The 9,895-nt window shown below is 37.2% G+C and overlaps 1 protein-coding gene across 18 annotated transcripts in view; it reads left to right on the top strand.

Annotated features, from left to right (window-relative positions):
• The first annotated feature begins 361 nt into the window (after window positions 1–361).
• Window positions 362–9,895, top strand: part of LOC108051389 (sex determination protein fox-1) — a 123,869-nt gene continuing 114,335 nt past the window's right edge. For all 18 annotated transcript variants that reach the window (XM_044457551.1, XM_017133487.2, XM_017133486.2 and 15 more), the window contains exon 1: window positions 362–828. The gene's annotated coding sequence lies outside the window, so the exon portion shown is untranslated. The remainder of the gene's footprint in view (window positions 829–9,895) is intronic.

Genomic DNA, 9,895 nt, shown 5'->3' with positions numbered 1-9,895 from the left:
GTTACGTACGCAGAGACCATAAACTTCTCAGGGTCCAATAAAAATAAATTGTGCGACTTGGGCAATTTGGCGGAAATGATTTTCTGGCTTGTACACATATGTTTTTTTTTTTTGTGGTTAAATAGTTGGCCAAGTTTATGCTGATGATGCTGAAGGTCGCTACTGCATTAAACCAAATTTTATGTTACCTTTTAGCAGGTATCAAAGAGCTCAGCTGCTTTTCCATTTCCCCCAATAATTCCCCCAATCGACTCTCTCTCACGCACAAAACTGTTATACTGGCTGTAGTGTTATACGACAAGGCTGCTGCATACTTACAGGCTCTTTTGCGCAAAATTTCAGTCTCCCTTTGCAAGTGCTCACGTGTGGACGGAAAAACTTTTGCTCATCGCTTCACGCCTCGCATTGGAAAGTCGCGTAAAATTCTCGTGAAAAAGGAAAACCTCAGTAATACCCCATCCTCAGGGAAAACACCAAAATTCCTTGGGCTATCCGTATCAATCATCGACTAAAGGCTTGGCAGTCCTTTCTGTGAATGTGTGATCCTTGTGTGTGAGCCGTGTTTAGTTGTGCCGGCTTTAATTAGCAGCTTCTCCTCCTTCTCCCACTGTTCTTGTGTGCGTTAGATTAATGAGGCAAAAGTGTTTTATCGTGTCGTGCGTTAAATATTTAATACAATATCAAATAAATGTTGCATAAGCCGCCTGTCATTTAGCATCTTGTGCCAACAACAACAAAAAAAAAGTGTGTGCTTTCTGCTTTTACCATAAGTAATTTGGACAGACGAAGGCGGATTCTCTTCCCACACTGCGCAAACAAGCTGATCAAGTAAGTTTCGGGTATTAAATGTCAAAGAAATAAACATGAATGGCATTTCATATATCAAATTGCCCATTTTTTCCTCTGTTAACATATTTTATTGGCCCCTTTTTCCGTTGAGATATCTTAAGATATTTTCACGTTTCCCAAACGCATTTAAAACATTTTTATTGCCCATTTTTGCTTTACGTCCGGCATTAAAAAATCTCCCGCCAGGTAGATAATTTTGATTTGATATTCGTGTAATTTCGTCGTTTGTTATTTGGTCGAATTCCTTTGTTGATGGCCTGCCTGGGAATTTCGATTTGTTTTTACCCTTCATTTGTTACCAGAGCTTGAGATGGAAATAATGGTAGAAATGGCCGCAAAATACTTTTACGGCTTCAGGACTCCGGGACCGGTTTTCATTTCAAATTGCTCACATTAAGGGATCACCCCTGGCATCTCAACCCCCTTTTATAACACCCGCATCCCCTGCATCTTTATATATATATCGCCCCTTATTGCCCGGCGCAGAGTACGAAATTAATTGTAACCAAACGTTTTGCTGCTTGCCGCAAACTTACTTTTATGCTAGTTCATTTGCCACGCCCCTATCCCCCACGGAATGGACACACACACACACACACACATTTACTTGGGTACACACGCACATTAATACTGAGAAAAAATATAATTTTTCAATAAAAACATACTTTATAAGAGGAACATGTTAAATAAAATGTAAATTGCAACCATATAAATATGAATATTTACTCTACTATTTCTAAAGCTGCAAGTAAAAACTTAAAAAATACAACTTGGGAATTACAAGGCGTATTTATACCCGTTACTCGTAGAGTAAAAGGGTATATTGTATTCGTGCAAAAGTATGTAACAGCTAGAAGGAAGCGTTTCCGACCCTATAAAGTATATATATTCTTGATCAGGGTCACTAGCCGAGTCGATATAGCCATGTCCGTCTGTCCGTCTGTCCGTCTGTCCGTCTGTCTGTCTGTCTGTCTGTCTGTCTGTCTGTCTGTCCGTATGAACGCTGAGATCTCGGAAACTATAAAAGCTAGAAGATTGGCATTTTGCATGCAGATTCTAGGAGTTCCTACGCAGCGCAAGTTTGTTTCAAAAAGGTGCCACGCCCCCTTTAACGCCCACAATCGCTTACATACGATTTTAAAAATTTAAATATTTCGGAAAAGTAAAAATGCAGTTTTATTGTGTTTATCAATACCTATCGAAATGTAAAAGAAATTTTTCAAATCGGACCATATGTTAAAAAGTTATGCGTGATCAAAGTTTCTATCTCCATCTCCCTCGCACTCCCTTTACCTAAGTAACGGGTATCTGATAGTCGGGGCACCCGACTATAGCGTTCTCTCTTGTTTTTAACTACAAAAAATTAATTCAATTTGTCAATTGATACACGTTTTTTAATATTTCACAAACTTCTACTACTTTTATCCGCCGCATAAGATTAAACAACCACTTATCACAACCTAAAAACTAAATTTTAATATTTAAAGACATTTTTCCTGAGTGTAGCTACACAAACACGTGCACACGTACATGGGTAGCATGAGGCAGCATCCCAACTAAGTAAATAATGCGTAAAACAAGCCAAGCGTTTTACAAACCCACCCACTTTGCCACCCATTTTTCCTTTAAACAGTGGGTTTTCACTGCAAAGTGGGGAGTTTCCCCATTTAGAAACTGTAGAAACAGTCAATTGTAAAATTGCTGCAGCCAACAAAGCGTGGCGAGGAAGCTAAGCGAGTGCTCAGAGCGATTCCATAGGTAGTTGCCTGATGTTTTTGATGGCAAGGATTGCAGGATTTCAGGGACGAGGACTCCTCCGCTGCCTCAGTGTATGTAATTCATTATTATGCTGACTGAGGCAAAAGGGGGCGGAAAAGAATCCAGAAACAGGAAAAATATTTGCGCACATGTGGCTAAAGTTTCCATCACTCCAGTCTGCTGCCGTTATTCTTGTTAACGCTAAAATTGTCTGTCACTTTGAGACTTCCGTCATCAGCAGGATAAAAGATGTGGGAAAAATATGAGAAGGAAAGATGAGACTGCCCCCGCCGGGTAATATTTTAGTTCTCTGCGAAATACTTCACTGCCTTTTGTTTATACAACAAGGTTATCTTTAAAAATAAAAGGGTCTGCACAAAGTTATATTTATTTATAGGTCTTTAAAGAATATGATATTATTGAGTTACTAAAATGATGTCGTTTAAAATTTTGTCATCATTTTGAGGTATTCTCATCAAAGTGTTTTCCTTATTTTTAATTACCAAATTTTTTAAATTCAATCTTAAAGAATAAAAGTTTTGTTTACAACACTCCCACAAATTAAATATGTCAAATTTCTATATCAATTTTAAAGCAACAAAAAACAAAAGTCGAAATGTCAATTTCAAATAATGGTTATGTCAAACTGTTTGCAAACAAAGAGACAACAACAAAACGGTAAGGAAAAAAAAGGAACAATTAAAAAATCAACCTGAGTTCCATCCAAAACTGTCAAAAGAAATAAAAAAACGAACTGGAAATTGAACAACAAATGAGAACAATGAACAAATGGCACACAAAATAAAAGTTTTGCTTGCTTATTTTTGTTCGACTTCTTTCACATTGACCCACCAAAAAGTTTTTCATTTTTTCACAACGAGCCTCGAAAATTGTGAGCCATAAATCAAGGGGCGAAAACGTGACACCGTCACATACATGGACTAACAAAAGAAAAACTTGCACAATAATTTGGTATAAACAGCAATTACTTTTAAAACTCCGAACCTTGACTTGCTTAGTCAACCAATGAAAAACTTTATTGTCAACTATTTCTCAACAGCTCCATTTGCAGTTATTTACATGAGAACACACACATTTTTTGGGTGGCAGATGGATGTTGGGTGGCATATGGTTTCCTATTTTCTGCATACTTGCGACATCACATTTTTGCATCAGACTTGTACAATTTATTTCGGACAATATGCAAAATGATATTTTTCATTCAAGAAGCACGCTTCCTCCCCCCAAAAAGAACTTGTGCATAAGTTTTTTCTCAGAATTTCAATAAAATAGAAAAGGAATTTATGTTCAACATATATTTTTGTGATTCTTTGAGCAGGCAATTTGTGGGTATTTCTGTCACAAGTTATTTGGACAACAATGTGCATTGCAATTTTCGGAGATTTAATATTTTTAAATTGTACTCAAAATATAACGAAATAAAAATTAGTGTTGGAGGATATATATCGGTAAAATATCTAATAAGTCAAAAATGATTTCAACCCTTTTTACATATTTTTACTCCACCTTTTTTTGCTCTCCACTTTTGGGCATCATCCATCTTAATCGCTTTGACTTCTTTGGGTGGTTTTTCTTCTCATTTTCATCTCTTTTCCCTCTTCTAATAAGCCTAATGGCATTGTCGGAGCCATTATTTCAAGGAAGAGCGTACAAATATAATTTATTCCACATAAACTTGATTAAATGCTTTTCTTTTCCAGTTTCCCCATTGCATTAGCATACAAAAAGTGGAATGGAAAAATCCTACTTAAGTTCTTTCCTACTCAAAAACAGTAAACTTTCCGCACACGCAGACCGCATGAAAAAACCAAAAAACAAAAAAAGGAATAGAACAAAAAAATCAACTCCTTTTGTACTGGCTGAAATCCGCTTAGCGAAGGATACTTATGTCCTGGCAACCGCCACCTGCTGCAAGGATGCGGCTCTTGCCATCGTGAACCATCTATCTTTCAGGCTCTCTGACGAAACCCACATTCAATCAGACATATCATCAATCATGCCCAGCATGTTTCCAGCGATGCCAAAACGAATGACATCGAAAATTGTTGAACCAACACATCGTAAATGTCGCATTCAAATCGCAAAATCAGCAAATCGATTCCAAAATTCCGCGAAATTTCAATCATTTGGTTGAATACGATTTGTGTGCGCTAGATGAATTCCTAGCCATATCGAGCTTTTGGGTTAACAAACTCATTAGATGTTTGGCATCATTATGGGAGAACCGATACAAGCGCAACACTGAAAAAAACAAATAGTTAAATAAAAAAAAAATTTCATTTTGTGTAGTGCAAATACACGCACCCATTAAGTATGCGCCGTGTGGTTCCACTTCCGCGTATCAATGCCGTCACAATGACGCTCTTACAGCTTCTGCTGCTCCATTTAGCGTAAAAATATTTAAGCCAACAAAAGCAGATACCAAACACGCACACACACCCACACACACACACCCCCACTCAGTGGCACACCCATACACATAGGTTCTTTTCTGATGCTTATAAAAAAAAAAGAAAAAATGCGGTAATGGTGAAGGTCAGGCTGTTGTTACGTTTTTTGGCCTAAACCCATGGCCTTTTGCCGTTGTTCTTGTTGCTTCGCATATAGTTAAATTGTTGTTGCTGCCCATTGCATCCGCCCTTTCATCTTACATCTCTTTCCCTCTCTTCGATCATGCGCCCTTTAACCTTTCCGGTAGCACACTTTTTGTGATGCTGTCTTGGACTTTTGTTGGCCATATAACAGTTTAACAATTGCAGACTTTTGGGCGCTGCTGCTCTGCTTTTCTGCATTTCTGTTCTTTTGTTTTATTTTCACAAGTTGTGTGGCCACAGGACCCAAAAAAAACCTTTTATAAAACTTTTTATTTTTTTGATTTAGTTATTTGCGCGTCAAATTGCCACTGGCGCCAAATAGGGAAAACCCAGCGCAAAAACCACAAATAAAATTATACGTATGAGTTATGCTAGCTGGATCAACATGCATGGGATTAGGTAGCCCGGGGTGCACAGTTGCAGTTTTTTGTAATTTTCTGTGGAAAAAACGAGGAGCGGAAGACTAACGAACAGGTTGAAATATTGTTGAGCCTTGTAAAGGAAACGCCAAAACGAAGGATACGAAATGTGGATTCAAAACAACGCAAAAGTTGCAGTCAAAGTTTTTCAAAGTTTCATAAAAAATATAAGCTTGAAAACAGTAAAGAAAACTTAAAAAATCGTTGAAAAATTCGTAATCACCTTTAAGAATTCAACAATTTTACGGAAGTAAAAGAAATGGAATTTCTTTTTATAGGATAGTGCTTACCTAATTTGTTATTAATTATTTCCATGTTTAAAAGTAAAACTTTGAACTTAGTTTAAAAATATTTTCATAATTCTACTTTAAATTCTTATAAGCCAAAATTCTTGGGTTAAAATTCGAAGTATAATGAGTTGAAATAGTTTGAGGCATATATCTTTTCACTCTCTTTGTTTTTTCGCTTACCACCCTTAGGATGTCTTCATGTTCATCCCCCATTTTTGACATTCTTTAAGTTCTTTCCGACCATGAGCATTTAGTTATGCTGAGAAGTGCCTAACCAGCAAACCGTTTCAGTTCTGCACTTTGAAACTGGGAAATAATTGCCATTTTCTGCCGTAATTGGACCTTTGCAGTGAGATTTGAGAGAGGTAAGTAAATCCCAGCGATTGCCACTTCAGTCCACTTTAATAACTCGAGACTCTCTCTAGCGTTTTTTATATTATCTAACTCTGATCATCCTATCGTCGTTTTAATGTCATTTTCATAATGCGTCCCGGCACCTTCACTTTTTTTTATTATCTTTGGGGTGGCATCGGGGTAAAGCTCTTTATCCAACCTCATCCACCCACCCGAGACTTTCACAAACTTTTATGACGCACTCTTCAAAGCCACTTTTGCTCACTGTGTAGCTGACAGGGCAAATGCGAATTTAATTCCACTTGTTCAGCCCCTGCCACGCCCACTCCATTGAGCGGAGCATTTGTTGTTGATGTGTTAACATTAATAAATGTCAGCGCGTTTTTCGCTGCACTCACCGACACTAAGTTTTACATATTGCATTCTTTCGAGCTTTTATTAAGTAGACAGATAGTAAGGGACATCATACTATACCCACTGCTAAAAAATAATCAAGGTTAAAAACATGTAGTGGGAACCACCACATAGGAACCACCTCTAGAAACGTTAAATCTGTTATAAGAGCCAAGTCAAATATTTGTAACGGTGTGAAGGGCATAAATCTGTAAATCTGTTCTTGATCATCACCTCCACTTCTAAGCCCATAACATTATTTCTTCAAAAGGGCTTACTTCTTAATGATTGTGTTTTAATTTAAAAATCTTTAATCTTTAAATCTTAGTTTGTAATTTTGGGACGATTTTTTGTCGTCTTTTTCATGAGGAAACCCCTTTTCAAATCTTCGAAAAATGGCTTTTCAGAAAAGTGACCCAATTCTTGCACTTCTAAGACCATAACATTTCTTACAGACCTCCGATTTCAAAGTGGCATACCTCTAAATAATTGTGGTTTAATTCTCAAAAAATCTGTGTTCCCAACTTTTTTTTTGTATTTTTGGGTCGATTTTTTCGTCATTTCCATTATAAAACCGCTTTTCAAATTAAAAAAAAAATTTTTTTCCCATTTTTCGAAAAAGACTTTTGCAAATTTTGTTTTTTTTTCCTGTAAAGTCCAGTTTTTATGTGATTTTGCATTTACTTTCAACATCTAATTAATAATTCGTAGAGATTTAAATGCTAGATGATAGATGTTCCCCAAGTGCTAGCCAGAATCAAACAGATGCTGATTGTCAGAGCTCCTTAAATTAATTAGTCCCATTTTCAGTCTCACTCAATCTTCGGGCATGCCGACTTGTTCGCCAACTCTCTGTTTGAAAAGTTGCTGACAAGTAGATTTTCGTCATGGCCCATTTTTCTTGGGGCTATCGTGACCAAACGAAATTCCTCAGGCATATTGCTTGCTTTCATTCTGGCCTTGGCCATAATCGGCTTATGCCAGAACAGTGCAAATTGATAAATGCTACGGAAATGAAAGGAAAATATAGCACTGCCTTTATCTCAATCAATCAGACTAATGATAAATTTCAATTAACTTTAAGCTTCAATTAAAAAATCAGATGCATGCACCCCAGGCTGGATGACTTCTTGATTGCCTTTCAATTGAGGAAAGGGAAAATCATTCCATTTGGCCCACTAAGCTGCAGATTACTGTGACTAACACACCCATACTTTGGCACATATTCATGTGTTAGCCAGGATTTTTCCTTGACTGCCATTTTCTCGTTCTTTTTCCCTCTTGCAAATTCGTTCGAGAGCTGCAACTTTTCAATTTGACTCTGATGGAAAATCAGAAGGGGGAAATCCAACTACATATTTGCCTTCAATTTAAGTGATGAGCACATTTCGTTTCTGCCAATTTCCTTCCTCGCCCTTCCTCAAATAACTCAATTATTTATATATTTGCTTGGAATTTGCCAAACTCTAGTCAAGCGAAATAAAAAGAGAAAAAGCTTTGAAATTTCGGACTAAGCAGCTCTGCAGAAAGTTTGCCTAACCGATTTATTAAGCAATTAGATGGGAATTGGGGGAAAATGAATTAGACTGTATATTTGTAGTTCTATTAGGAAAATGGACCATTGAACTTTTGCTTAACTGCAAAGTTTGTAGTTCTTTCGTGACACAATGTTTAAAAACCCGTAAAAGAAAATATAGTATATATATACTATATTGTAAGTTTGCTTTAAAATATAGTTAACATATAATTTTACTCTTTTTTGAACGAAGATAATTTTATTTTACTGATTCAAAATATAAAATATTACTTGCCTTCAATTAACTTTCAAATAAATGCAATATTTTATAACATGGAAGTGAAAGCAAAAAATGAATGACATTATCTAATATATATTTTTAGATAAGCCAAAAGCTTGCAAACTGTTTTTAAGTGAACCAAAATCTGTGACCTGTTTTTGTCAGTTGGCTAACAAAACCAAAAAATCTAACCAATAAATGCAGATGCGAAAAAGCCGCAAAATTGGGACGAAAAAAAATATACAAGAAATAAATAGAATGCGGGTCGATGGCACTGACATATACTGCAATCATTTGATTGCAACTTTCAATAAAAAGGCAAACAAGAATTGCTCCACATTCAATAGCAAACAAATGAATGCAAATGGCCAGAAGGGCAGCAGAAAAACAAGAGAAGACCAGTGTTCAAATGCCAGATGATGGTCCTTCACTGACTTTCGATACCCCGACTATCCCCACTCAGTGAAGGAAAGTAGAAATTAAAAACACTCAAACTGTGTGTTATCCAGTCAGCCACTAGAGAACGAGATTGAAGATAGCCAAAGGACTAGAATCGGACCAAGGATAAGTGCATAAGTCGTCCTGTCGAGGGAGTCATTCAAAATAGAAAGCCCCTGCTGGGGAAATCAATATTATGCAGACTGGCTGACAAGTAGATATCATTCTACCTCTCGTTGCGATGAGTAAGAATGTGGGTTCAACTGTTGCACAGACACATGCCACCGGTTGAAATTGCCACTTGACAAATTTCCACACCCCTTGCACCGCCATTTATCCTGAAACTTTTCCGGGAACTTGGTCCGGCATGAAAATCGCCCGAATATATGTGTATATATATAGGGGCAGAAAAGTTGTTCCTTCCACAGAAGTACGGAACTTGACCAACCATTTCACATGGCTAATCGTCAAATACGAGGGACATGCGATCTCGATTTCCCCGACATGTCTCTCTCATTAAAAAGTAAAATAAACAAGCGCAAAAAACTTTTCCGAATCAAATGTGAACTGCAAAGCTGAAAGCAACAGCCAAAAACAGTGCGGCAAAAAAAATATAACGTAGAGAAAAACCACTTGAGAAAGCAGCCAAAGTTTTCCATTTATAACGAGCTCAGGCTCTCCAGTGGATTTCAGAGGGCAGAGTTCAGGGGTCTGGTATTCCGGACTGGATATGGATGGCCTGACTGGTGTACAAATAGAAACAGCACCGACTGCCAGGCTAAGTCATAAGCGAGAGTTGAACGCGAGTTTTGGCTAGGGCATACATACAGGTGCACTGGGGGAAATAGGAATTCAAATCACGAGAGCCCTCCTTTCAAAATATAATCTTTATTCTTGCAAAATAATCGATATTTCAAGAGTAATACATTTTAAGGCTTAACGACATCGTAAAACGTTAGCTAGCATAAAATTTTAACATTTCT

This window comes from Drosophila rhopaloa, unplaced genomic scaffold (assembly GCF_018152115.1).
Source record: "Drosophila rhopaloa isolate 14029-0021.01 unplaced genomic scaffold, ASM1815211v1 contig_163, whole genome shotgun sequence".
Classification (NCBI taxonomy): domain Eukaryota; kingdom Metazoa; phylum Arthropoda; class Insecta; order Diptera; family Drosophilidae; genus Drosophila; species Drosophila rhopaloa.
The sequence above is the reverse complement of the archived record's forward strand: the minus strand, read 5'-3'. Positions and strand labels throughout refer to the sequence as shown.